Raw genomic sequence first — 27,653 nt, forward strand, 5'->3', positions numbered from 1 at the left:
TGAAAATAAGGTAATGATTTGGCTCTTGGAATGCTTTGATGTGCTCTGAAAGGCAAGGAATACACTAATGGCTTTAATTAGACGTGGGGGATGAAATGAATTCGGCCTCTTGGGTGAGCTCTGTTATGGACCTGACCAGTGGTTTAATCAGATGCAATCTTTTTAATACCCACAAAATTGTCTGTGTGAGGGGGGAGAGGGGCAGAGCGAGAGTGCATGTGTGTTCTAGGTAGGTAAGTACGTGCAGGCACTTGTTGCATGGATGGGGCTTTGCTGATCTACCTGACCTTGGGGTAGGGTGTACACAGAGGGTCACTGGAACGGAGGCTTTAAAATGCCAATGTGCCAGTGGCCATCCAAGGGAAATGCTGTCCCAGTAACGTGCCTTTCCAGCCTGAGATTGCCAGCCCCCCCTGGGACTTCTCCTAACCCACTACACGCCCTGCACCACAGCTCAGCAAATGCTAAAAAACCATCCCTCGTTGAGCTGGGATGGCCTGCTCCAGATAGCTCAGCCACTGCAGGTGGAACAGAGCTTTCCATAGGACGTTGAGCCTAAAGATGCCCCAGGAAAGCTCCTGAGACTGGGACCCACAGCCTTGTGAGATCAGGGGATATCAGGCTACGTGAGCTCGGCCTCGAGCTGGAGATTCCAGCTAAATGCAGGGCCACAGCCCTGCCGAATAGCCAGAAAGCACCGGCCTGCCACCTCTCCCCCTCTCTGCTCCCCTCACTGAGATCACCTCCATTTCTCTTCCTTCTCCTCCTTCCCTGATGGTGCCTTGTGGGGGGACAGCACTGGCCCAGCACAACAAACACAGCCGGGAGCTCAAGAGAGGGCCTACTCTCTTCTCTTAGCTCAGGGCAGATAAAGGAGGTTCCTGATGGGAGGTACGTCATGGGGAAAGCCAGCCCCATGGACACGGACAGCACAATGCTGAAACCCTGTTCTAAGTCCCAGGGCAGCGGACAGCACTGGGGAAGGCACCTGCCTGAAATTTCTGTCTGCAGACAGAGGATGCAGCTGTCCTAAAGGCAGGAATGAAAAGCCAACCCGTTCTGCAGCCGCCTCCCTACACATGCCATTCACTCGGCTCGACACCAACCACCCTCGGCGTCTGCCGTAGGAGAGCAGCAGCTGAAGGAGCATTTGGTATGAAGCAAACCTGCACTATGAGGTCCGGTGGCAACTTTGCACTCGGCTGCCAACAGGTCCTGAAGCCCGCTGCTGAATCCCCTGTCCCTAGCCCTCCTATTGCAACAGCCACCACTCGCTTTGCTGATGTCCGTTCTGGACATTTCACTCGCCGACATGCTGAAAGCTCGGCGCTGAGAAACACAGACGCACGTGCGGCGTAACATAATCTCTTAAAAGCAAAATCCTAGAAATTCTTCTTGTTTTTTTTTTGTTTCTGGAAAAGAGATGCCCAGAGGAGAAACTAATAATGAAGGATGAAAGCTTAATCCTTGAAGTAGAACAGGACTTCACAGGGAAGGAAAAAAAGTATAAACACGGCAGTTGTTGCTTAGTGAGTTAGGGGAGAAAAAGCCCGAGGGATAAAAATTCCAGCATGGAAGAGCTGAAAAGGTTACGATGATAGATTCTAATGATTTGGTGAAAAGTGATTTAAGGTACTCTCCTTTCTCCAAAGAGCTCCAAACTGATAATTGAAATGTTAACGGGTACGAGCAGCAGAGCAAAAGCGAATGCTGAGTGTTATCTTGGCAATTCTAGACTGAGCACAGATAAATCCTCTTGGGCTTTGATAGGTGAATTATAAGGAAAAATAAATTGAGCTCAGTATCTGTGTAATCCACTGGAGAATGAATGCTCAGATGATGAGGTATGTGCAGCAGCAACGCTGGAAAGGTTGCAATCGTTAATAGAGATCATATTTTGGCCATTCTAAAAGAAAATACCTATGTCTTTGCTGATTTATTTGTCATGTCTCTTGTGCCATAAATATGGATTTTAACAGGCTCTGGTGGAAGGTCCGTGTTTTGGTGTGGGGCCTGGCAGGCAGGCAGAAAGGCAGAGACCTCGCTGAGAACAGAAATGACGTTTCAGGGAAGCAGACGTGCTTTTGCAGGAATGCCTCCCAGCGTGGAACGAACCCACGGTGGAAAAGCCAAGCGCCCGTATCACCGAGCTCACAAAGACACAGGAACCCATCGGCCCTGGCTGTGACCCGACCTGGGTACGCAGATATTCTGGTGACCTGGGCTATTGCCGGGGCCCTGTAATGATTGAATTGACCCCATCCATAGAGTTTACATCCTATTTTTGAATGCTCCGGGGGGGGGGCGGGGGGGCACACTTAATTGGTGCATGAGCCTTGCACTGGTGCTGTGCAGAGAAGAGGCTTTTGCCTGCGGTGAATTCTGAATTCAGCAATGCAAACATGCACAGGGCAGCCAGTCAGGGAAGGAGAAGTGTGCATCGCACACGTGGTCTGGGCATCCATGCAGAACTAGCCAGCCCATCTCAAATGCTGCATCAAGCCCATCAAATGCTGCATACCGACCATGCTCAGCGAGCGGCGGATAGACGGCAAAACACTCAGAGAAGGCAGGCTGTGCTGAGAGAGTGAATACATGCAGCTCACGCACGAGCGGTGCCTTGGTACGTGAGCTCTGAACACTGCATCTCACACTGTACCTTTGTATCAGCCGCCCAAGTCCAGGTCCTGCACGAGCCCGGACCTCAGACGTGCCAAAAAACCATGGATTTGGAATGGGTACGAGTAGCCTGAACCTGCTTTGGTGGTTACATGCATGCAATAAATTGCACACACATGTACATGTGTACAGCAGTGTCTCACGCAGTCCTTAGCAGACAGGTACTCGGGTAACACCAGCAGAATCCACACTAATGAGCCTCCTCTGGTGCTCTTTCTCTCTTATTGATACCAGAGTGAATTTGGATTGAGACCCCAGAAAACCCTGCAGACTGTTCTCCTGGTGATGGTCCCTACAGGTCGGGCAGGGGGGGATACAGCCACTTGGTAAAGCCAGTGCTGGAGCCATACTTGATGCATAGCCCTTTGAAAACAGTGAAAACCTTCCCACCCGTTGCACCTGGCTTCTGAATCAGGCCCCGCACGGCTAGTCGGTCTCCAGGGCTGTCACTCAAACACTTTCCATGAGCGCTCAAGATTCACTTCAGATAAAATAGAGAGAGTGACCCAGAAAAATCAGGAGGAAAAAAGAGTGTTTAAAGAGATGGCTGCCGAGAAAAGAAATCTAGGGAAGAAAGAGGCTTCTTGACACACCGCTGCCACCCGCTCTCCTAATCACCACTCAAACCGTTCTTCTTCAAAGCCGGCCGGCATCTGCTTAAATCAAATGTAGACCCCAGCAACAAAGCGGTTCCAGGATAATCAAAACGCTCTGCAGGTGGGCAACATAAAACACACGATATTACACTGCCGCGGAGGAGCAATAAAACACGGAGAGCAAAAGGGCAGAACGAGAAGCCTGGCATGGCGGTGCCTTTTCATGGCGAAAGCGCGCGGGGGAACAATGCGCCTGGGCTGCAGGAGCTCTCACGCGGGGCAGCACAGAAAGAGCACAGTAGGGGAGGGAAGGACAGGGCTGTGCTGCGTTGCACAAATGGATTCAGACGGTGCCAGGGTTAAAAGCTCAGTCCTAGCTCAGGCACGAGAAAGGCAGGGGAACACGCAAGGCTGCAGCGTGCACCAGGGCAGCCTGCCTCATCACAACCAACCGGAGAGAGCTGCTCCTCATTCACACCGGGCAAGGGGAGATCAGGGTCGAGCCCTGTTGTCACCTACAGCTCTCCCAAGTGAGCAAAGCTCAGTATTCAAATGGGGATTTGAGTCAGGAAGCATTGGGGCCAGACTCTAGTTCCATTTAGCCCAGCAAAACCAAAGGCCTTGCAGACAGAGGTGCACGCAGTGCCACGCAAGACACAGTGCACCTAGCAAGAGCTGCCCGGGACTGATTTATGTTTCTTGCCAGCTCATGGGAAATCCACACTTTCCATTTTATTTCCACTCGGATGTGGAATGAAAACAAAACATTCGGACTTCTCCCATGCAACCACGTTGGGAGGTGAAGAAACCATTTTCATTTAAACAGCATTGCAACACAGGGCTCTGAGTCGGATTGCTTTTTCTCTCTCAGATTAGGTCCTACAATCTCTTACAAAAACCAACGTGAAAAATCACTCGTGAAATGAAAAATCAAACTGGTTTGGACCAAAAAGGTCATGATGCTCACCGCCACCCCGCCCCTTTGTTCTTTTTTTGTATCTCCCTGGGAACCAAATTTCACCGGGCTCAACCTGTTTGCACAAAGCATTTCCCTTTCGGTGAAGAGGCATTTTCCACTGAAGAAGCATTCCCCTAGGAAAAGTCTACCCTGCTAGAGAATGGGAGGTGGAAGGTGGGCTACTGGGCCCCAGCCACTTTCCCGAAGCTTTGGTGGACTCGTGTGGGTGGCTCATCATGTGGCTGCTTTGTACCATCTCCCCGGCCTGCCTCTCACGGGAGCAGCGTTTGTGAGGCTGACGGGACTGGAAAGGCAGACAGGAGAGCTGGCAAGGGCCCGGTAACATGAGACGCGACAGGTGTTCCCCTGACACACTGATTGACTCTGACATAAGACGCTCGCCTGTCTCTGCAGTGCTCTCCAAATGCCACCAGCATATAATCTGCACAGCAGATTAACTCTGTGGGGGGCAAGGAACGAAGCCCCAGACCACATCCAGCACCAGGTACCAACCCAGCCTGGGCTCACCTGGTGCGTATCCCCTGCTGCGCTGCCGGAGACTGCAAATGCCCAGGCCGCCCACGACAAGCAAAGCCCAGGGCAGCCCATGTCCACGTTGCAGGCCTCCAGTCCAGGTCCCCATCAGCCCAGAGCAAGCTACAGCCTTCGGATGTGAGCTACGGGCCTTCCATTCAGAGGCCGATGCTCCTCTTGGATCGCTGCAAGCTTCAGGGGAGCCCAGGCCAGCGGTGCGAGGAGCTGTTTAGTTTCACGTCTCCCGCGAGTGGCACCTGCAGAGCTGCTCAGCATCAGGGTCCTTCTGACAGGAGGTGGGAGCTCGCCCAAATCACCGTGGAGCTCTACCGGGCGTCTTCTCCCTGGGAGGCCGGCGAGGATTACACGTGCCCCTGCCCAGCTGGGAGCCATCGCGAGGAACTCCTGGAAGTGGGGCTGAGCCCGGAGTTTCACCCCCAGGCCAGAGCAGGCTGGGTCCAGTGCTCACAAGCTGGTGGCAGAGGTCTATTGTGGATCCTGACCACCTTCCACAGGCCAACACTTCCTAGACATGGCAGCAGAGATGCACTTGTAAACCACCTCCCCGGCCTCAGCGCCCAGTGGCCAGCCCTCTGCAGGGTCCTTTGCCCCGGAGCCCTCCGCACCTGGTCAAACAAGGACAAACAAATGCACCACCCTCCTTTAATTATTTCTTTCTCCTCCCCACCCCGATCCCGCCAGAAAAGCCTTTTACACTCTCCAGAGCCCGACCTGCTCGGCATGTGCTGGCCGGGCCAGCGCTGGTGTTTACTATTCCAGATTCCAAGCCGCTCCTTTCTAAATGTCTTTAAGATGTATTTCCTCGTGTGCCATTTCTCCTTCTGGCAGCCAGGGCTCTCGGGTGGATCTGGTGTATGTCAAAGTGGGAAATAAAGTTGTTCGTGATCCACACGCGCATGCACAAGCGCACAGGCTGGGTGTTAGAAGCCCTGTCAAGGAAGCACCTGATGGACGGCATGAGCTCCTTCGCTGTGGGATTCAGCCCTTCCTTGTCTGTGCTGGAAGGGGAATCCGTCCGCACAAATGCAGGAGTAGGGTCCGTTGCTCACCCTGACATTTGGCCACCCCAGGGAAAGCAGCTGTGAGAAGCATGGCATTTGGCCAGTCTCTGAATACCCCAAGCAAGGAAGGCGGCACTGGGGCTTTAAGGGCAGCCCAAATGCAGCATCCCCAAACCCTCAGGCACCATAATGATGCTCCCAAATCCCTTCTCCTTTCACTTCCCCCCTGCTGCCTGAGAACAAGTGTGTGGGCAGCTGCTGCCAAGGCCATGCCAGGACATGGCAGTCAAGCCTTACCTTTCCTGTGGCCTCCCCTCCTCCCTGCAGCCAACGGGACTGTCTCCGCAGAATGACAGGGGCAAAGGCACGAGTAAGGTCATTGCAGCAGCAGCTGGCAAAGGTCTAGAGCCCAACCGGCCTTCCCCCTGCAATGCTGGTGCCAGGGGCAGCCGGAAGATGTGACACAGATCAATGCTCTTTACTATCTGCGTGCTGTAGGTTGCCTATGCCCAAAGCTCCCTGGCCCCAGGGCAGGATGCAGTAACTAGGCTGGTCTCCCTGGCCAGATACTGCACTGGGTGGCATGAAGATCAGTGCTTGTTTAAACCCATAATGGGGGTTACTTGGTGCAGAGCCTGCAGCAGCTGGGAACAGATCCTGCCTATCCCGTGTCTCTGGGATGCTCCACCCATGGGCAAATCTCTCCGGGAGGAGCTCCGGGCCTTGTGGAAGAAGCAGGTTTCTACGAGATCACTGAAGGAGAAGAGGTGGGAGCTGGGGCATCTTGTTGTGGAGAGACCTTCTGCACCCTGAGAATCCAGCTGGCACAGCTGGAGGAAGGGATGAGTTTGGAGATGCATGCTTTGACCCGCTGCACCAGGCCTTCAAGCTGGAGAATGGATCCAGGCAGCAGACATGGGATGGCAGGGACTGTCTGGGAGCAGTTCATGGCTTCCAGTGCAGCGGGAGATCTTGCCAGGCCCATACAAGCCGACTTCCAGCTTGCATTTTGTTCGTGTCAAGTTCGGTGGGTGGAAACGTGAATACCGCAGGCCTCTGACATGAAGCACCCGACGGCTTTGGCTCCCCGTTCCCACCGTGACCTGCCTTTGGCAGCCAGAGGCTTTAGTGCTTTCGCGAAGGGCTTAGGAGCCCTTTCTGAGCACAAGAGATTTTCCGGTTCATGTATTGTTCTCAAAGACACCCAGAGTCGCTTCTGGGTTTCCTCCTGGAACCAGAGGCCGATTCTCCTTCGGCTCCTCAGACAGAGAGGTCGAACCCACGCAGGGCAACCTCTCTGGAAACACTGGTCCAATTATTAATGGCACTTGCATAATGTGACCCAAATGTTGGGAAGAGTATAGCTGGCTGCTCTTCCTTTGCCCGGAGTAAGGTGGACGCATCAAGAGGGACAAATTAGCCAGGTGGCTACAGTAATACACCACACAACAGTCTTCTCTATCCCCTCTTTGCACCTTCTCCCACTTGGGCATAATCTGTATCCATACACACGTCCGTGTGTGTGTGTGTGTGTGTGTGTGTGTGTGTCAGAGAGAGAGGGAGAGCAAATGTTTGTGCCTGCTCCTCTTGACTAATCTCTGAAGCCCTCATCTTGCTAAAACAGATGAATGTATTTATCTGAAGTGACTAATGGGGGGATGCATTCCTGACCGTGCTATCATCTGGTTCTCGTAATGTCAGTCATGATTAGCTCTAACACATAATAGTGTTCTCAGGCCGATGGGGAAGGCAGGAGCACGGGAGAACGTGGCATTTCCCCACGACACGCTGTTTTGCATAATGTGACCCAGCCCTCACCAGCCTGCTCTAACGACCGGCCATTCAACATGGAGATGAGAGGACTGCCCTTCAAGAGCAGGTAACTCCCATACGGCAGTGCGGAGAGCCCAGTCCAGTACAGCATCTGCTTTTGGAAGGAGGAGAGGGGGCATGCCGCAGGACAAGGCGAGTAGCAAGATGAACTGGGGGCTAGAGCAAATAAAGAGAAACCACTTGGCGCTGTTGTGAGCAGAGGAGGAGCACAGGTCTCAGACACAGGTATCCTGCCAGTTGGATCTTTCCCCCTTATTTCAACCGAAATAAGGTTGACTTGCTCCATGTGGCTCCTAGGGAAGCTAAAGGTGTTGACTTCCTCCCCTGGTTCAAGTTCCAGCTGCGTTCCTTTACCTTTCTAGGGGGGCTGGTTCCTAAGGTTTCTGCAGAAACTGGTTTTTCAACAAAAGATGGAGATTTTGACAAAGCCAAGTATTTTAGGGACAGCACCTGCCTTCCATGGACAACCTTCAGTTTTTGAATTTTCATTGAAAACCCAAATACCAGGACCCAGGCTCACAGACCTTCCGGCGGATGTGTCTGGACACTGTTCCACTCTCTGTGCCAGGACAGCCCTACGGCCAAAATACACCTGGCACGATGCTCCATGATAATTCAGCAGAGAGACTGTGATGCATCATTTTATGGCCTTGCTGCACAGCCAGACCAGAGCAAAGGGCCTTAGCAGCAATGTGCCTCTGCCCCTGAATGCCTGCTTTAAAGATCTAGAGTCACAGGATGAGTCTTGAGTCTTAATCGAGACCATGGTCATCTTACCCATGACTTAAGCAGGGCCAGGATTTCCCCCAGGCACTGGAAGGCTTTAGGGACAACTTATATCATCTAGCTTGACCTAGCACAGGCCAGAAAAATCCACCTCCAGTTCCTGTATGGGGCCTGATAATTTGAAGTCAAACTAAGGCCAACCTTTCTGAAAGATGTCAAGAAAGTGGGTTCAAGGAGTAGTTCCACTGCTAAGGAACTGTGCACTACTGCCCATTTGAACCCAGTTTCAAAGTTTCATAGTTGGTAGAGTCAGAAGGGACCTAAGTAGATCATCAAGTCTGACCCCCTGCCCTGGGCAGGAAAGGATGCTGGGGTCAAATGACCCCGGCTAGGTGACTGTCTAGCCTCCTTTTGAAGACCCCCAGGGTAGGGGCAAGCACCACTTCCCTTGGAAGTTAGTTCCAGCTCCTAGCCACCCTGACTGTGAAGTAGTGCCTCCTGTGTAGCTTCAGCTTGCAGTCATCATTTAGCAGAAACGGGGGGAACAGGATAAGGTAGAAACCAAGAGGGTGGCACCAAAGCAACACCCCTGTCTGGCCTTATCCCTTCTCCAAGGAAATCAAAGAGACTATTTCTGAGATTCCGCCGGTCATTTACTCCCGCAGCCCCCAAGGCACTTGCAACCTGGATGTTGGGAAAAGTCCCTGTCTGTGCCCAAACGTGCAGAAAATAAATCAGAATGAGAGTCTGCAGGACCGGGGCTGCCGGACGCAGATGCTGCGGGTTATAAAATGAAGAGCTGGGAGAATTCTGAAAGAGTGAAGGTCTTTTTCCAATCAGGACAGAGGAAAAAATATTTGCCTTTTAAAAACAATAAAAAGAAAACCGAAGAAAAAGAAAAGATTTTTGATTCCTTGTCAAATTACGCGAATTTTGCTGCCAAAATGTCTGCATTTTTATGTGCTTAAACACAATGAGTTATGGAAATCTTAAAACAATGGAATGATCTCTTTTATTGCTCTCAATTTGTTCAAAGCGACCACTCCTCTTAACTAAGTGCAATCCTTTTTTCCATTTTATTGACTTGCAAAAATGTCTCTGCTATCAACACCATGCGTGTGCATGTCATAAATACCAGGACAGCACAGAAGACTTGATTCTTTTTTAAACACTCTTCTTTCCCCCTCAACCTTTCTCGAGAAACATTTTTATGGCGTTAGTTTGATTTGGCAGCCTTTCTGCTAGAACCTGCTTCAACAAGAGGGGCTCCAAATACCTTGAACCCAGTCCAAGCATTCAGATCCCTGGTTCCCTTGCTCTTCGCTGTTGGGGGTCCCCTTCCTGTCAGTCATGTGTGGAGCTTATAAATCACCTGGAGCTGCATGTAAAGAATTACAGGGTGTGTCGTGCACGCTCTGTCTGACAGGTAAAAGACTGTAAAGGCGAAGGGAAGACCTCGTAATCCAGTGACTGCACACTTCCAGCAGGCTTACACAGGCAGGCAGGGCTGTTTTATAACCGGGAAGCAGAATCGGGCATTGCCCTCTGTGATCTGAGCAGAGCAGGGAGGACACGGCATTTAGTGCTACCACGTGATAGAGAGTCAAGACTCCTGGACTCAGCCAAGGCAGCTGGCAAGGCCACTGTGGGCATGCCCCTAAACCCCACTTCTCATTAGTGAAGGGCCGTCCCAAGCAGATGCCAGCCCGTGCTCCCCCATGAAAGTCCTGCCGTCAGGGCAGTGACTGAGTGCATGCCGGCATGAGGGGGAGCAGCACTTCCCCGTGTCTTATTCTGAGTCAGTGACGCAGGTTTCTTCACCCCAGCACTGCCACGTCCAATCGACTGATTGCCACTGGGCGGCTGAGGAGCTGGCACCCGAGTCTTCTCCCACCACCCCTCTCGGAGGCTTGCAGCGCCTTGCAATAAATACATACACTGCACAGAGGAGGGAGGGAGCAGCAGAGGTTTTAAGCAGTTGGCTCAGGGCCTCTGGGCTGGACTTACCCAGATCCAGATCTCTGGCACGTCCAGCCACTGCCTTAGCCATGAGAGCCCCCTTCTTAGCACAGGCTGCACAGGGGGGTGGATTAACAGCCCGAGCGGTGACAGGGAAGTTGTCGTCACTCTAAGAAGGCTGCATGTGTCTGGGGGCATCCGGTGCCTGTCACTACGGATTAAGGAGTGAAATAAGAGTGATGTGTACAGAGGCTTTTCTCTGACCACCTGATTTTTATCCTTCACAACGTCTTGCCTTGCTCCTGTGGTCTCACAGAGCCAAGCCGATGGATGGGCTTGGGGTCTGATTCACAGGCGGCCAAGCGAAGGAGCTAGAACTAGGGCTCTGCAAGGACACGAGGAACAGGTTCAGAGTAGCAAGAAATTAGCCAGTCATGTTTATGGGGCCAGTCGCCGGATGCACTGCCATGCTGGGAGGCCCTGTGCCAGCCTGTGCCAGAGGACAAGCGGTGAGTTTACTGCACTGAGATCCCAGCTGTGAAATGCTGGCACCTTCCAGTGGAGATTTCAACCCTCCTGAAGCAAGACCCGCTCTAAATGGTCCCGTGGGCCATATATGCCTTCCCCTGCCTCCCATCGGTGTCTTACCAGAGAACCCGGCAAACACCGATGTAAGGTGAGGAATTCTGTTCCCATTTCTGGAGGAGGCTGTGCCACTGTGGGACCAAGACCCACCAGCAGGGAAGGAAATGCTACCAATATCTCAGGAGGAGCCACGGAAATGCAACAAGCCACTGCAGATCCCGAGCGACGCTGCAGCTCACACTCTGTTCATCGGTCCTTTCATTTGCACCGATCCCATTGCTAGCTCTTTGCACCTGCTGGGATAGAGCACCTTGTGGCGTGTTCCTATTACCCAGGTGTGTGAAATAGCCAGCACAGGAGTTAGTGGGGAATGGCACTGCTCCGTGCTCTGCAGAATCAGACACGCTGCAGACAGAGGGGGCATTAATGCTTTCAAACTGCAAGGTGGCCACGAAAAGAATAGTCAAGACTGGGAGGGTTTGAAACAAAACTAAGTGCAAACAAAGCCTTCAGGGGAGCATGAAACGTCCATGTCTGAACAAAATCCCCCAAGGGTCCTTGGCTCTGCGGCCGAGAAACAGCGCGAGACTGTCCGACGGGGCTGAGAAGCCGGGTCTCTGGCACGCGGTCCCTCCTTGTTTCATAACGGCCTGATGAGAAGAGCCTGCTTTGCATGGGAAGGGCGGACGAGCCACAGAACATCCCTTGAGCCTTATAAACTGACACAAGTGTTTATAATATTTCTAAGTGCCGCTGCGTGACGATGATGGCAATGCTCTGGTGGGGAAAGTTTGTTTTGTTATTTTTGATTTTTAAAGGAAGTTACAAAGTAGTTAGAGGGGTTTTTTCTCCCTGCCTTTCATTTGGTGCTGATCTCATTTGCTAATAATGAGGATCTGCTGTTTCCATATAGCCACGGCCAGGGGCCGAAACCAGGTAGGAGAATCTCAAACTGGCATCAAGTGCCAAACGCTGGCTGTGCGCAGACTGCAGTCGCCTGCGAGTGCCCGGGAGCCGAGGTGATGCTTGCTGCGCTGATCTCAGCCCCCACCGCATGGTCCTGCTGGCCTCCCCCGGCCTCCCGTGTGTCACATTCACATGCTGCTTTTGTCCCGTACTCAGATTATAGGGGCTTTGGAGCGGGGGTCTTGCCACACAGCTTTAAACAGGAACAGACCTGAATGGGTTGGAGGGAAGCGAGGAGGCCACTGCCCTAGAGGAAAAGGATGCGTGCAGATCCCAACTCGAAAAGCGACGGGCGTCATGCAGGGCAAGCTCCTTCCTGCGCACAAGCAGAGACATCAGGCTCTGGCAGAGCTGTACAGCGCACCTTCATGCTCTGCCTTGCCTTTCCCACCTGCTTCTGAGTAGGGATCAGTTTGAGCTCATTAAAATGCACCCCACCAAGTCACAGCGGGGTGATCTCATTCATACGCTTTGGCTGTTCCTGTAGGTCTTTGACTAAATACAAAAAACACAAAAGCTCCCTGCAGGATGGGAGAGGCAAATTTGCAGCCCATTTGCTCAGTGCGGGAACGTTTCCTTCCCTGGTCCTATGTTCTGCAACACGTTACGTTTACGGGGACAAAAAAGTGTCACGTTTTAGAAGCCCGCAGACACCACGACATGCACACACACGTGTGCAGGCATGCATGCAGGTGGGGGTGCGTTTTATTCAAGCAAAAGCAGCACTGACACTTCACACAAGGAGATCCCTGGAGCGGCCTAGAACCACAGCTTATTTTAGCAGCTGCCCCTTGGGCTGGGGTGGCAAAGTTGAACTGGCCATGGGCTCGTGAGTAAGAGCTGGTTGTCTAGCCACAGCAAACTGGCTTCTAAGAGCTGGATATCTGCAGAGGCCTTAACGGGCCAGATCTGGCAGAAACTGAACTTTCTGGGAAAGTTGCTTGGGGTAAAAATGCTGCGAGTCAGAAGCTGCTGACCTCCCGGCTAAAGCCTCTGGTCTACACACACTTCATATCCCGAGGGGGGAAGCGGTCCTCGTGCATGTATGAGCAACCTATGTGCATGAGTCAGGCGCTTCGCTCAGCCCTGCATGATCTCTGACGCTCTTAGAGCTCGCTTGGAAAACCGTTCCAGAGCCAGGGACGGGAACGCTGGCAAGATCCTGATGTCACGTAAGGAAGGAGAGGAACCTGCTGTTGCCTTAGACAGTTCGGGACCCAGCTCGACTCCTCTGACTCCTGTCCAGAGCTGCTCCAAGCACGGAAGCAAGACTGTGCGCAGATGGTCCAGCGCAAGATATCACCGAGAAAGCCTTGCTTCTGCTCTGTTTCTCAGACCATCACCACTACACAACAACGCTTCAGCAAGAACGCCCTCCGACACAAACCAAGCAGGCGTCACTGCTGTGCTCCTCGCGTCCCAGAGCCTCAGAGGTGAACCCCTTGCCAACAACGGGGACAGCGACAGAGCAAACTGCACTGGCCCTAAGAACGGTTCGACTGCAAAGGGAGGCTTAACGTTGCACCAGAAACGGGGCTCAGGCTCGGCATTCGGCTTGCAGTGAAACTGCACCCAGCTGCCCCATGAACGGCCGCAGGTAGCTTTTCCATGGAGGAAGGGGTGTTCACATCTCCCCTGTCAAAATGGGCAGGAAAACCCCTCCCCCAAACCCTGCTTCTGCACTGCACCCCTCCTCCCCGCATCATATTTATTCCCCAGCAGAAAGTGGCTTGTATAATTCACTCCTGCCCGCTTGTGTGTGCAAAGCTTAGCACTGTTTAGGATGAGGTGCAAGGGAAGTGGAGAGGGGTCCAGGGCATGGCAGGGAGCAGGAAGGATGGAAGGTGTGCAAGTGTGCATGCTCCCTGGGTCCCCCTAAATGCTGCCCAAAGCCCCGCAGCCAGCCCCAGGTGTTTCTGCAGCAGCCGGCAAGACCAGGCCGTGCGATGGAGGCTAATGAGGCCGTGAGAATGTTTCAGACCTGAAAGCTTTCATCAGCCTTGCAGGAGATGCGGCATCAAACCCGGGGAGCGGCTGGTCCCAGGGCTAACTTCATGCAGGTGTGACAAACGAGAGAGCCCCGCCACTAGCACCAGGGGAGCTGCCGGGCAGCGGGGGAATGTTGGCTGGAGAAAAGAAGCAAACGTCAGGGGATAAAAATGAAACCACATTGAGCGGCGTGATTTATGGATCGATTTTAAGAACCCTCCATCGCCGGAGCCGGCCGAGCGCCTCGGACGCAGCAACAGATGCAGGCCTGGTTACATGAGCCTCTGTTCAGCAACCCGCCTGGCCGGCCGTGAGATAATTGCAAAAACCTGAGCTACGCCCAGGGAACTTCAAAGGGCCCATCAGGAATGGAGAGACGCAGAGCCCACGCGGGAACGGGCAAAGGCACCGCCCGCCTGCAGGCATTTCCTTTCATGTCAGCTCTCGAAAATTTCCAGCCGATCCCAGTGCAGCTGCCCCAGGGCTGGAGCTCGCAGGCACTGGGGCAAGCAGAGAACTGGGAGATAGAGAGGGCTCGGCCAGGGAGCTCGGCCGTGACCAGCGCCACAGATCCTGTCTAGTCTGGCAGCTTCCTACAAGCAGTACACACAGTCCAAGCGACTGCACCCTAGAAAAGCCAGATGGGAGCCCTCTTTGTTCTCATCCTGTCCCCCAACCCCTGTGGTGCTGGGTATCTGGCCTGTCTGAGATGAGATAGGAAAAGCTATCGTGGACAGAGCTGCGCAAAACAGCTGCCAAGTTGGCATGCCAGGACATTTCCTTTCCCCAACCCCTCTTCAAACATGCATGGACAACCAGGGAAAAGTCTTTTTGTGACCAGCCTCTACTGCGTTATGGCCATGTTGCTTCCCAGCTATTCCCAATGTCAGGGTCAGATCACGGAGAAGGAAACTGTCCCCCTTCACCTGGGTTGGAGAGTTCAGCAGGTGAAAAGGGACTGGCAGCTACCAGCCCAGCACCCCGAGAGGTACCTGGAAAGGTACAGACCCAGGTGTGACTGGCACTGGTGAGCTGGGGGGTGCAGGGCTTGCACACACAAAACTGGCCCCATTTGTGCTCCTGGCTGCACCAGAGCACAATGCAAGAGGCAGGGGAAAGGCTCCACATGGATGTTATCAGCATGGAAGAGCTTTGCCACGGTTTTACAGTGCCTGAGACACAGAGGATGAAGGGGAAGTTCAATCCCGGCTGAGCTGGGAGAATGGACCCCCGCACGCCAGCACAGGCCTCTGCCACGAGGCCTCCAGGAGCAGGCAGCTGTTATCCTCCACCAGGCCTGAGTCCTGGGGCCCTGGAGCATACCCTCCCCATCCATATCCCTCCGACATCACCATGGCCATCCTGGAGTGACCCAACCAGGTCCCTTTCTGTGGGGCAAGGAAGACAGTTTTCCTTCCCTATACCGCCTGCCCTTTCTTTCCCCAAAGACGGCTCCACTTCAGTTTTTGCAGTGCTACAATTCCAACATGAAATTCAACCCTCGGCCCTGCCCAGCGATCCCTGCTGTGACAATGATAACCAGATTTCCAGACAAAAAGCCAGCGTCCAACATGCTGAACTCTTTGGAAAATCTTCCCTTCTGGGACATTTTTTTCTTCTGGGTGCAAGTGTTCATCTGGACCCGACCCTTCTGGGGCCCGCACACAGCCTTAACTCCTCACCTTTCCGGAAAACACAGCTCTCTCCACCCCACAGGTCTCCGGGAGCTGGTCTTTCCCCAGGTCAGAAAGGAGCACGACAGTTTGCATGAGGAAGTGACGCAGGGGGGATAAGAGCCAAGCCCTGATTGCATTAGAGCTGTTCCAGCATCTACCATTTTGACCTGCAATCTTCATAGACTGATAGAAAACGAGGGCTGGAAGGGACCTCAGGAGGTCTCATCTAGTCCAAGCCCCTGCTCCAAGCAGGACCAGCCCCAACTACATCATCCCAGCCAAGGCTTTGTCCAGCCAGGTCTTAAACACCTCCAAGCTTGCCTGAGTTTATCCCAGCCAAGCAGTGGGTCCAATCAAAGAGATCGCTCGCAAAGCCTCCTGCCTCGTTCACATTTCCTGGACGGTCACGGCTACGATGGCACTCCAGCCCTACTGACTTTTCACTGGAATTTCTCATTTCGACAGAACAAAGAAAAGGGTCAAAATGATCCTGCTCCTAGGCCACCCCCAAGGCTCCCGGAGACACTGCAGAATTTCGGACGCATTTCATCATCCTGTTTCTTGAAAACATTGTCGAGGTTTGACAAAAAAGTGGCCTTTTCACTCAAAGGGTCTTCTTTTCTGGCCCGTGACCAGCTCGAATGGCTCCTAGCCAGCGTCACAGCGGAGGGGCTGTTGAGAGGATCCAGAGATCTTCTGGCCAGGAAGGGCATTCGGGCCTAGCTCCATCGCACCCAGTGTAGATGTCTCTTCAGCTGTCCCAGCACCACCCCAGTCACGTGTGTTTGGGGCTGAGCCCGAGGTCTGGCTGGTAGAAGAGACTGAAGGAGTCTGCACTGTCGGCAGCCTCCAGGACAGCGGGCTTGCCGTGTTGTAGATAGTTTCCTTCTCCAAGAGGTCCAACTCCTCATAAAATAAATATCCAGTAACATGCCCTTCTGCATTCCCACCTTATTTAAGTAGCAACCATCCCCAGGCCTCACCCTGAATTATCACCACCCAATACCGCTTCCATACTTCCAGCCCCGGTGTTACAGACTGCAGAGGTCTGTCGAGGGAAAGCAGCCAAGTGCTGGCTCTCCTTTGATGTGCCTCAAAGCTTTTGAAGCTCACCCATCACTAGAAATTACCTGCCCAGACTTGGCAGCACCAGCTGCAGAAAACCAGGGCCATCCCAGCCTCGAGCCAGCTCGCTACCGCCTCCTTGCAGGGACCGCTCGGCTCTCGGTGCAGAGTCACACGGCAGTCGCTCGGTGCTGCGACCTGTCAACGCGCTTCCAGTTCACATTAGCGTCAAGCCATGGGCTCGTGGCAGCTGCTGGCTTGTTGCACGATTAGGAGAAGCCACGGGGGCAGATGGCCACCAGTGTCATTTTTGCCTCTGTGCTCTGCAAATGCCCACCAGGATCTGCTCTCTGATGTGCGCACCCGGGGCTGCTTGGCAAATGTCTTTATATCCATTACCAACTAATGAAATGAAACTGGCTGACAACAGGCTCAATTGCTGCCAAAATCCAACATGCGGCCCGCAGATGTCCAAATCCTTTTGGAAGGGTAGCTCAGCACAAAAGGTTACCCTTAAATTTGGTGCAGATGCTGCTCTTGCCATTTGAAAACCATTTCATCTGAGGATGGGGTCCTTTCAGAGAGACGAGCATAAATCCAGCTCCAAACCTCGGCTGTTCATATCTTCTTCTGGTTCGAATTATGTGATGGAGGTTTGGGTGGGGGTTTCTTCTATGTGTTGCAATTTGTCTCTTACCTGAGGGCACTGAGGGGAACCTAGCACGCATTCAAGGAAAGCAGCAAACCTTTAGCAAACGATTAGCTCAATGAACATCAATTTCCCCTTGCAAGGTTAAAACCAGGATCAAATGAAGGTAGATTTTGCTAATTCTTTGCTAGTGGGGCCTGCAATAAATCACAGCCAGCACAGGTCATTAAGCTGTAAAATGTATGTTGGGGAGGGGTAACTCAGGAATTGAATCTCAAAATAATATGACGTGCAAAGGCCTGATCCTGCACAGCGGAGTCAACGGTATCCGTGCCTGTCCGTATTGTCCCAGTGCTGTGGGAACAGAGGTTGTGCCAGCTCTGTGCACGCTGCCCCCCCAAACTGGGGCAGGGCAGCCACCTTAGCGTGGCCCTGAGCCCTGGCACCTGAACTGGGGGGCAGACATCCCCTTCCAGGACCCGAAGCACGAACTCTGTCCTTGCAAATGTTCAGCCTTCTCGTCAGGGCAATGGCAACGTCCCAGACACCAGCAAAACTCACCGACACGGCAACTGCAAGGCCAGTGAGAAAAAAAAACCCTGCTGCAGCCATGTAACATGTTCTGCCCATGCCAACATTTATTTCAGCTAATCTGGCTGTGCTATGTATAAATTCACGGATGATTATGGCATCTGGTACTTATTTCCAGAGTTCCTATCAGCAGGGTGGGGAAAGGGTTGCTTTAAAATGTGGATTGACTTCAGAGGAGATGCTTTTGTCAAAAGGCATTTAAAGAAACTTTTGCTATTAACATTGCAGCTAATGGCTTATGAATTGCTGGAAACACCGGGTCAGGTGTTCCTACCCCAAAGGAGAGGGGTTGGGCATGCCTAGGCAGGACGAGCCCAGCAGCAAGCTGCTTGTGCATCTTTTCACTTCACAATGTCCGTGGTGATGTTTGACATAGCTAGACACTGATGGGACACTGCGACAGGCCACGCTCCCTGCATTTGCATGAGCCAGTGCAGAATTTTGCATCCCCAAATCAGGAAAGGACTCGGACCCCTAATACTGACCATGGAGGGGAAGGGCAGTCCGGTCATTCATGCCTTGCTCCGCTACAGACTTTCCGTGTGACCTTTTGCTCCCTGACGGTTCATCTCCCCAGCTGTGCAAGGAGGCTGATCTCCCCTCCCTGCCTCTGGGTGTTGCGAGGACAACTCTATTAAAGGATTAGGAAGTGCTATGGCGAGAGGGGCCGTCAGTACCCGTGCTGTGTGGAAGCTGTTCCTGCTAATCAGTCCAAGCTCTGCTTACATCCTGTTCCTCCGAGCTGCGACCCTTTGTCCTGCCCTGATGGACTCTCTTCTCTCCTCGGTGCTCGCACCACTCAACCCATGTTGACCTCAGTTTACGCTACCAGGGCCTGTGGCACAGCAGAGTCGAGGGCCGCGATGGCCTCCTGGAAGGATGCTCAGCTTCCTTCCGTGGTCCCAACACTCCCCAGGGTTGAGCGGTCGTCATTCCAGCATGTAGAGAAACACCCGGGGAGCAGCACCTCCGTGCCAAGGGCATAGCAATGCTTTGTGCATGAAATCATCCTCGGGCCACTCTCACGGAGACACAAGGTGAGGTCAGGCAGCGAAACGGCTTGCCAAGCCCTCGCAGACCCTGCTACTTTGCATGCAACCCGCCCGGTTTCCATTATTGCACGTGTCTTACTATCTGGCTGGTTGACAGCCTGCCCTTTCTGAGGCGGCTCTGGCCTCCCATCCTGCCAGGACATTTCTCTGTAGCAGGCTCCAGCCTCACCCTCTCCTCCCACAGAGATTCCAGCTTAATGGAATGAGGCAGCTTCTTCCAGCCCAGCCTGCCGCTGGGTTTGCACTCCATAAAAATTTATTTGTTGAGATTCACGGTCAGTTTATTGGGAGCCGGGGCGTTCCGACGGGCCTCCCCTCCCAGAGAAGTCGGAGCTGTTGTTTATCACGCAGTTAAACGCCATGTTTCAGCCACCCACAAAGGAAGACAAGGCAGCAAACTATGGCAAACTCGTAGTGAGCTCTTGAAAGGCCTTCTTCAGCCAGAAAGCTGCTCGATAGGCCCCGGCAAGTACTTCTGGGTCTGGCTGTTTGAAATCAGCATCTAGCTTTTCCTCTTGCCCCGCCATGCCCTGATGATGCTGTTTCTTCCTCCGCTGCACAAATGCTGTTGTTGCTGAATCTTGGGAATTGCCCGATACAGATATCTGCCCTGCAGGAGACGCGGCCAGGGCCCTTTCAATGTACCCAAAGCACATCCCTCAGCCCTCCCGCACCTGTGAAATGATAGCTGGGTGAGCCAGGGAAGGCTGGCTCCCCAGAACTTCGCCCCAAGCATGTCAGCACGACTGCTGGGAATGGGCAGCTCAGGAAACACGGTCCCTGCTTGCAGCTTTTGGAAGCAACCCGGGCTTGCACCTCCCGCAGACAGCCAAGGCCGAGAGCAGTGATACCCCCACAGTGATCCTCCCCCTTTCTGCTCTGCGCTTGGAGACGCTGGGCGGTGAGGCAGCACATTCTGCAGATACTGAAAAAATCATACAGCCTCGCTGCAAAACACAGGCACGAGAACCTGTGGCAGGGTCCTTGGTGACGGCGGAGGGGGAAAAGCAGCAAAGGAACTGTGGGATCATTAGATATGGGGCAAAAAACAAAGGGAGACAGAAAAAGCATTGGGGGAGAGAGAAATGTAAGTTGTCGGTGCTTATTTTTAAGACCCAGCTAGACAAAGCCTTGTCTGGGAGGGGATGGTCCTGCTTGCAGCAGGGGGTTGGATTAGATGTGACCTCCTGAGGTCCCTTCCCACCCTCACTGTCTATGATTCAATGATCCCTAAGCTGTCATAGGTCCCCGCGCAGCAAGCTGGCATCCCACAGTGCGCCCTGTCTGTGCGGTGTGCGGCACCGAGCACACGCACGCTCTAGGCCTGTAGTAACGGGGGCAGCAGCAGACCGAGCATTTCTGGCAGTGCGACTTGGTGCTGCCGACACTGCCGGTGGTGGCTCAGCCACTGCTCTGCAGAAGAGCAGCGCTGGGACCGTAGCTGGGGTGATGCCCGCGTGCTGCTGATGTTTCCTTGTGAACACCCATCCAGGCCGCTCTCTGCCCTGGAAAAGCCTCCAGGACGATCGCCGTGCAAGAAAGGGAGGCTGCTGCAGCAACCCTCCGGTGTCCTGGAGTAACACCGTCTCACGGCCAAGCCTGTGGATCATCTTGCGCTGCAACCACCCGAGTCGCCAAGGACAGCACGGTTCTGCCCTACAGCTATATTTCTCCCATGGGCCCAGGCTGCCTGGCTCTTCCTTCTGTTACTAAACCTCTCTCCAAAGCTGCACGACTGGCAGAGCTCTCAAAGCAAAAAGCAAGGAGTCTTGCGCCATAGGCTGCAATCCCTGTCGCTTGCTAACCCTGCTCACAGCCCCGATGGGGGTTTGCTCTGCCTGCTTTGCTTTCCCTTGCTTCAAAACAGGCAGCCCCATTTCAAATCCCTGCTTTCTAGGCAGCCTGTTGCTCGGCTCTGCGGATCCAGACAGAGACTTATTGGAGTTGGCAACAGAAAAAAAAATAATGTAACTGCCCCCCAACCCTAATAACCCCAATTTGGCAACAGCTTTCCCAGTGCTCGAGTCAGGGCTTTTTCGAGACGATGAGGTGCGCTGTGCCAAGATCACTTGACCTCCCCAGACCTCACATTCCTGAGCTGAGACACCAGCAGATGGAACAGGACAGAGATTGGAAGAGCTCTCTATTGATTAGCTTTTAATATAAAAACTCTTCCGAGCCAGCTCCTTCGCTCTGCCTCATGGAAGGAAAGCAGAGAGGTCTGGATTCAACTCTCAGGAACAAAACCTATCTGCAGATTTTTCCTAGCTTGCTAGCGAGTGGGGCTGATGGCTCACCAGGACCTCACAGCATCCTTCAAGCAGATGGAGAGAGGCACTCTTCTCCCCCGGGGACTAACGCTACCCTTTATTCCCTACATGCAATGATCTGGAAGCACCTGGTTGAAGAAAGGGCAGAAACTGTTTAACTGAATTGAAATTGGCCCTGGGTGCTTAAAATTCAAGTCGATTGTGCAGTGCGGTGGGTGAACTTCACTGCTGATGCTTCCCTTTGCAGAGTGTGGAAACGAGAGAGGATAATCAAGAGCCTGCGGTGCCCTGGAAACCAATTCGGCTGCCTTTGCCTTCCTCATTTCAACACAAAGCGCTTCCTAACAGCGACACAGCAAACCCAGCAAGGCCACGTGCAAACGCAGCGGGCAGGCTGGGCTGGGAATACTCACCCGTGCACCAAGATCTAGGTGGGCACGTGGATAATGCAGTCCACAGCGCGCGCTGGTGTTTGCACGTGGGACGAGGACCCGGGCATGTCCTTCCTCCCCATAACCTTCCTGGCCCCAGGTGCATGGCCTTTCTGAATGACTCTCAGGTGCAATCGTCCCCTGCGCGTGGTAGCGACGCTCCGTTTGTCAGCGTCTCCTGCCCCCCGCGACAAACAAGAGGCAGAGATTAAGGCGAGGAGATGGATTTCTCCTGACGGGCTCCAGAGCCTACGCTATTTTTCTTCATTACTCTCGACACGTCCCCTGTCAGCTTGCACGAACTCCTGGAAGGGTCGGCTGAAAACCAATGTCATTTCAGGAGGGGCAAGAGTTGTTCTCAGATGCTTTATGGACAACGCATCTCCAGGGACCTGAAGCGCCGAGCACTGAAATCAGTGATTCCGCCATGTCCACTTTGGATGGCTTTGTCAGCCAGAGGCTTTTTATGCTGCTTCTCATTTCCCTCTCTGAAAACATGCCGCTTCTTCCTGAACTAGCTGCCTGCTATCAGGCCTGACGAGTCGGAGCTGCTCCAGTACACGAGAAGCAGCTGAGCTGCTTATCCCAGATGTATAAAGCAGCCCTGGCCTCTGGCAAGCACATGCTTCTCAGCTGCCTGGCACCATTCGGTGCCAATATCATACGTGTCCACTGGGTCAAAAAATATTACGGCCAAATTTTCAAGCCTGCGCTCCAGAAAGTAGGAATCCAAAGCAATAGTGCCCTGATGGTCACTCTCCAAATCCCACAGAACCAATGGGTGTTTCATGAGCAAAAACCACATTTACAGTGCAGCAGAGAGATGCTGGAGCTTGCTTTTTAACACTGGTTCAGGGATTTTAGCTCGAGGCAGCCACCCTGCGACAGGGTGCCCCACATGGCAGGGGCAGCCTGTGTGTGTGGCACGTGGCAGATCAGGGAAGGAGCAGGGGACAGGGGGATGGGGAGCAAAAGCAGAGGAGAGCGTCTAAGTTTTCTGTGGAAAGTTGTGCTCCTTCAACAGCTAGCTGAACGCAGGACATTTTTGCCCTATATCTGTCCTTTCTTAGAGCAAAAGCACATTTTAAATTTGCAAAATGGGGAGGCAGAGAAATCTTATTTTTTTCTGTCAAAACCAAACATTTTTCACGGTTTCATTCAGTCAAACATCCAGTTTTGCTGTTGAAAGACTGTCGAGATGAAAAGACGCAGGCCCAACCTTGCTGGCAGGGATGGCTTGAGACAGCTACACCGCCCGGCAAGCGCTTGTTCCCGGTGCTCAACCCCGGCGGAGCGTCGTTTTCGCACCATTCCCATTGTTGTTTTTGCCCTGAGGACAGGGCTGGGAAGGGGAAACTGTCTTCAGCCTTGTACAAACTCACCCTTTCAGTCAAATGTAATAAACTCCTTCCCCTGACACAGGGGAAAATGTTTTAAGGCAAGACTTTATAGAGGGCATCAATCACTTGGGAGGTGATGGGACTTGTACAGAATTATAAGCAAGTCTGAAGTGTCTGCGGAGGACTCCAAACACCGCCTGCTATTTATTCTTTGGGCCCTTTGTAAATGTAAACTTTGGGGGAGCCTGGAGGCCGCTCCGTCTCCACAGCCTGTCAATCCGGCACCTTTCACCACTGCTAAAATCACAATAAAGAAACCCTGGAGATTACAAAAACAAACACGGCGCTCGCCCCATCCCGCGCGATGGCGGCAGATTGCATGATAAGCCCCGGGGCTTGCCGAAATCACCTGCCACCTCACCGCCGCTGTGCAACAAGACCAGGCCGTGCCCGAGCGTGCAGCTGTTCCCCTGGCAAAGCTGGGGCAGCTCTTGTGGCTTTCTTCCTTCCAGTAGCCACTTTCCCGGATGCCCACAATGAGCTGCAGGTCGGGAGAGGAGGTGCGGGGCCTATCAGCTAGACTGGGGGTGAAATCCTAATGATTTTAATCAGGTGCACAGAGGATGGGAAGTGAGAGACAGACAGTTTTGAACCCAGCAATTCAAAGCATTCCTTCCCTGCCGGAGGTGCTCCCAGCGCCACCGTCCCGGGCTGCAGAGCTGCTGAAGCCAGGCCCTCCTGCTGGTGTTTCTCATTAAGAGAAACATCTTCCAGAACCGCAGCTCGGCAAAGTAAAGCATGGGGCAAGAGGAGGATTTGGCTCGTGGATCTTCTCCCTCGGTCCCAGGTAACATGGGTGTATCTGCGCCACGCTATGGAAATCTCCCCAAATGTGTCGGCATGCTCATGGGGAACTATGAGCGATGGAAAGAAGGCGAGAGACCCAGACTCTCCGTTAACTCGTGAGTCCATCGGGAAGAAAACAGTTAAGGCCCGTTGCAGAAAGAACAAAGGTTGCGGCTGCTGAAAGGTTCCCAGGGGATCATGCGGAGGACACCACGCTGACAGGGATGGAGCTGGGCGCGGGAGAGCAATCCCAGCTGGCAGCTGGAGCCTTGGAGCTGAAAACAGGGGGGCGGGGTGAGCACAACCGGCCCCGAACAGCTCTCGAGGGCACCATGCTCCAGAAGGTTTTGGTTCTTTGACTTAATACCTGAAAAGTCAAGTAAAGGTTCCTTTTTTCCTTGGGCCAAACCCACCCAGCCATTTCTGAAACACAATTTGAATGAAAAACTCAATCAGCTCCGAGAAGCATCTTTATCCCTGCTGAGGATAAGGCTTAGAGTGAGTCAGATGCAATTAGGCTGCCCAGCCAAGGACAAGTAATAACAGTTTGAAGTGGCAGCAAAGGGGAAGCGAGGCTGGATTTAGGAAGATGTGTCTAGGACAGCGTGCTTCCACACTGGAATAATGTACCTGGGGAGGCTTTGTCGCTGGAGGTGAGTGAGTGCAGGTCAGGCAAACCCTTCTCTATGTCTATAGATTTTGGTGCCACCCTTGCCAAAATGGCTCAAGACAGCTTGCTAGAAGACAAGAAACCGGCTTGTAAAGCAAGAGCACACACAAGAACACACAAACTTATGACAGCAATTAGAGTCTTCAATAGACGATAAGGCAATAACACCCCTAACCAATATCCTCGCCCAGCCTGGCTTGATAAATGCCTGCCCAAATGGAAAGGTCTGGGAGATATCCAGGCTCGGGCTCTGGCAGGTCTCATGGGAAGAGAGGTCTGGGACGGTTGATACAGAAGCAATGCTGCCTTGCATGGGGGGCTGGATGCCATGGTCTCTGGAGGGGCCTCCCAGAGGGAGGGATTCCACCATCAGGTTTTCAATCCCAGTCTCCCTGGTGTCTGTAGCCCCAAGTACTGGGCAAGGTTTGCAGGAACATCAGATCCACCAGCTGCAGCAGGTCCGGATGAAGGATGGACGCTTGAATGCAGCAGGACAACGGACTGAGACCCCAGCGGTCTGGCCACGCAGGCTGGGGAAACCAGCCCCAGCTTGTAGAAAGCCAGTCCCTCCATTTTGCCAGCTCAAGTCCCATTCTCAAGGGCCTCTGCCCAAAGGAAAGCTTGAAGCAGAAACCAGTTATTTTGACGGCAAGCGAAACTTTCTGAGGGTTTTCCACAAGCTCGTAGCATCTCTCAGGAAACTGAGCTAAGCAGGAAATGGGAAAGACAACGCGGCACTGAGGAAGCACAGGCCAGGGGGTAATTGCTAGGGCTGTGCATGTCTGCGAAATGCCCCCAGAGCCTCAGCAGCCTTCCCGTTCAGCAAACCTGCCCGGTCTCCAGTTCAGGTCTCACGGGGAAACATACGGCACAGACCACTTGGGCCTCGCACAGGCTGACGCCCTGTAATACCCACACTCCTGATGGGGCTAGCGAACCCAAGGACTAGCCCACCCAGCAGGACATCCGGACACCCACAGACAGACTACGGAGCACAGAGGAGCAATAATGCAAGAGGTTACAGCCATAACTCAACAGCCCCCTTCTGCTCGCTGGCTTCTACCCTCCTCCACCCCCCGGCTGATTAGAGGAAACAATTAGCAAGGCACAGAAACCTTTTGCCAGTAGATAGCGCTCTAAGTCCATCCCCGGTCTGGCCAGGGCAGTCCCTCGCTGCCCTGACACTGCACTGCCATACACGCTCTGCAGCCCGGGAGCCCTAGCGGCGCCTCCTTGCACAGGAGTCCAGCTCTCTGGTTACTCAAGTCTAACCTGTCAGCCCTGGCGCTGGCAGAGTTACCGAACTAGCTTCACCCCCAACAGCAACCGTGCTTCTTCTCAGTGCGGGTGTCAGCAAGAGCTTGAATTCCCAAGAACCAGACTTCTGGGGTCATGCGCACAGATGTGCCGGGGAGCTTGATTCCACTTTGGTTTTTTGGTGTTTAGAGCAAGAACCAATCGCAGCCCTTGGGCCAAGGCTCGGACACAAACCCATGCCTGGAATAAACTGCATGTCCCATTTCCCCCTCCCAGCACTTTGTATGTCTCTCAGTTCCCCGGCTGCTGCCGAGGCTTGCAGCTGGGGCTGTCCCCGCAATCGGTCTACTGTCGGAGGTGTCAAAGCCAAGCCACCACTGGGCCGGGGGTCTGCAAGTATGATGCACAGGCTGCTGGTAGCTATTCCAGCATCGCATCTAGACCACGGCAGCCAGGCTCCAAGCTTACTCGTGTGGGTGCTAAAGCATGTCAGGTCCTTGAGACTTGCTAGTAATCACAGAGCTGGAGGGGACCCCCACAGCTCCAGGCTGCCCTGTCCCTAAACCATCCCAGCCAGGCGGGGACAATGGCAATTCTTCTTCCCAGCTTTTGCCCTGCGTATTCAGCCCAGCAGCTGTTCAGGGAAGGCTCTTTCTTTCTGCGCTGTGGTGCAAGATGCTGCAGCCTCATCCCAGCGCTATCCCAGTAGCTGGCAGGATGAGACACAGAATAGGGCCATTGTCTTTCCTAGGAGAAAATCACTCTGTGCTGGGCAAGCTGGGAAGCTGAGGCCTGCCTGCTATCCTTAGCACTGTAGAAGCAGCTCAGGAGCAATCTTCCCCCAACTACAGGATCAAATTCCTTTTAATGAGCAGCCTTGCTTTTCATTATCCACAGAGAAGGACACACGCACACCTCCCGGCCCAGCTCGGTCACGCGTGCCAGGCAACTCCTCACCTGGAAGGGTTAACTCCCAATTGCAAAACAGCCCCATCCCGCTCCTGTCAGTCAGAGGATATCAAATGGCCTGGAAATTAATGGAGACTTTGGCAAGGAGGGCATCTGTAGGAGACAGTGCCTGGGAAACCTTGCAGTTACAGCCTCTCCATTTCCCAAGTCCTGCCAAGAGGCAAAGTCTCTCTAATATTAAAGAAGAGCATCATGAAGCGAGACACGCCTATGCACACGCACACGCACACGCAAGCACAGCTCTCTGGGTTGTGCATAACCCAGGGCAAGAAAGGGAAAATATACCAGAATATTTACACTTACCAAAATATCCAGAAAGGACCAGCTCTGCTGAAGAAGCTGTTTGCTCCCTTGCTGCAATAAGAGAATTGCATTTCCCTGGTCCTAACACTGCAGGGCAGCCACATGCAAGCTAGCAAGAGAAAGCCAGGGCTATGCCAGGTCCCCCAACAGGGGTGGGACAGAGCCCTTCAGCCAAAGGCGTGAGTGCATTAGGAGGACCAAACATCCATCTTCATTGAGCAGACAGCTGGGCTGGAACATGCTGGTCCCACTGCTGCCAGAAAGAACCAGGTGAAGAGATATCCAACAGACCTGCATCGGCTTCAGATATCCAACAGACCTGCATCGGCACATGAAAACCTCCATGTGCTTCATGGAGGTTTTCAGCTGTCCAAGCACTGCAGCTATTCAAGCACCAAGAGGGTGAAAAAGGAAGGGATTTCAATAGAATCATATCTCTAAATACAAACGTGTACCACTAAATAAATCACAAGTTCTGTTATCCCTCCAAGGGTTGAACACAGGCTCTGCTCAGCAGGACATCAGGGACATGCCACCGATTTAGGGGTAAGGTTCTCGAGGTGACCAAGACCTCGGGACACCACTAACACGAGGGAGCTGCAGTGTCTTCACTCATTGTGGCATCCCAACCAGGTCAGGGCTGCACAGAGAGTTGGGGATCCCCCTGCCCAAAAGGCTCGCAGGGGA

The 27,653-nt window shown here is 53.3% G+C and overlaps 1 protein-coding gene across 1 annotated transcript in view; it reads right to left on the bottom strand.

Moving 5' to 3' along the window:
* Positions 1–27,653, bottom strand: part of CTTNBP2NL (CTTNBP2 N-terminal like) — a 95,570-nt gene that overhangs the window by 42,095 nt on the left and 25,822 nt on the right. The gene's annotated exons all lie outside the window — the stretch shown is intronic.

Source organism: Alligator mississippiensis, chromosome 14, assembly GCF_030867095.1.
Source record: "Alligator mississippiensis isolate rAllMis1 chromosome 14, rAllMis1, whole genome shotgun sequence".
Classification (NCBI taxonomy): Eukaryota; Metazoa; Chordata; order Crocodylia; family Alligatoridae; genus Alligator; species Alligator mississippiensis.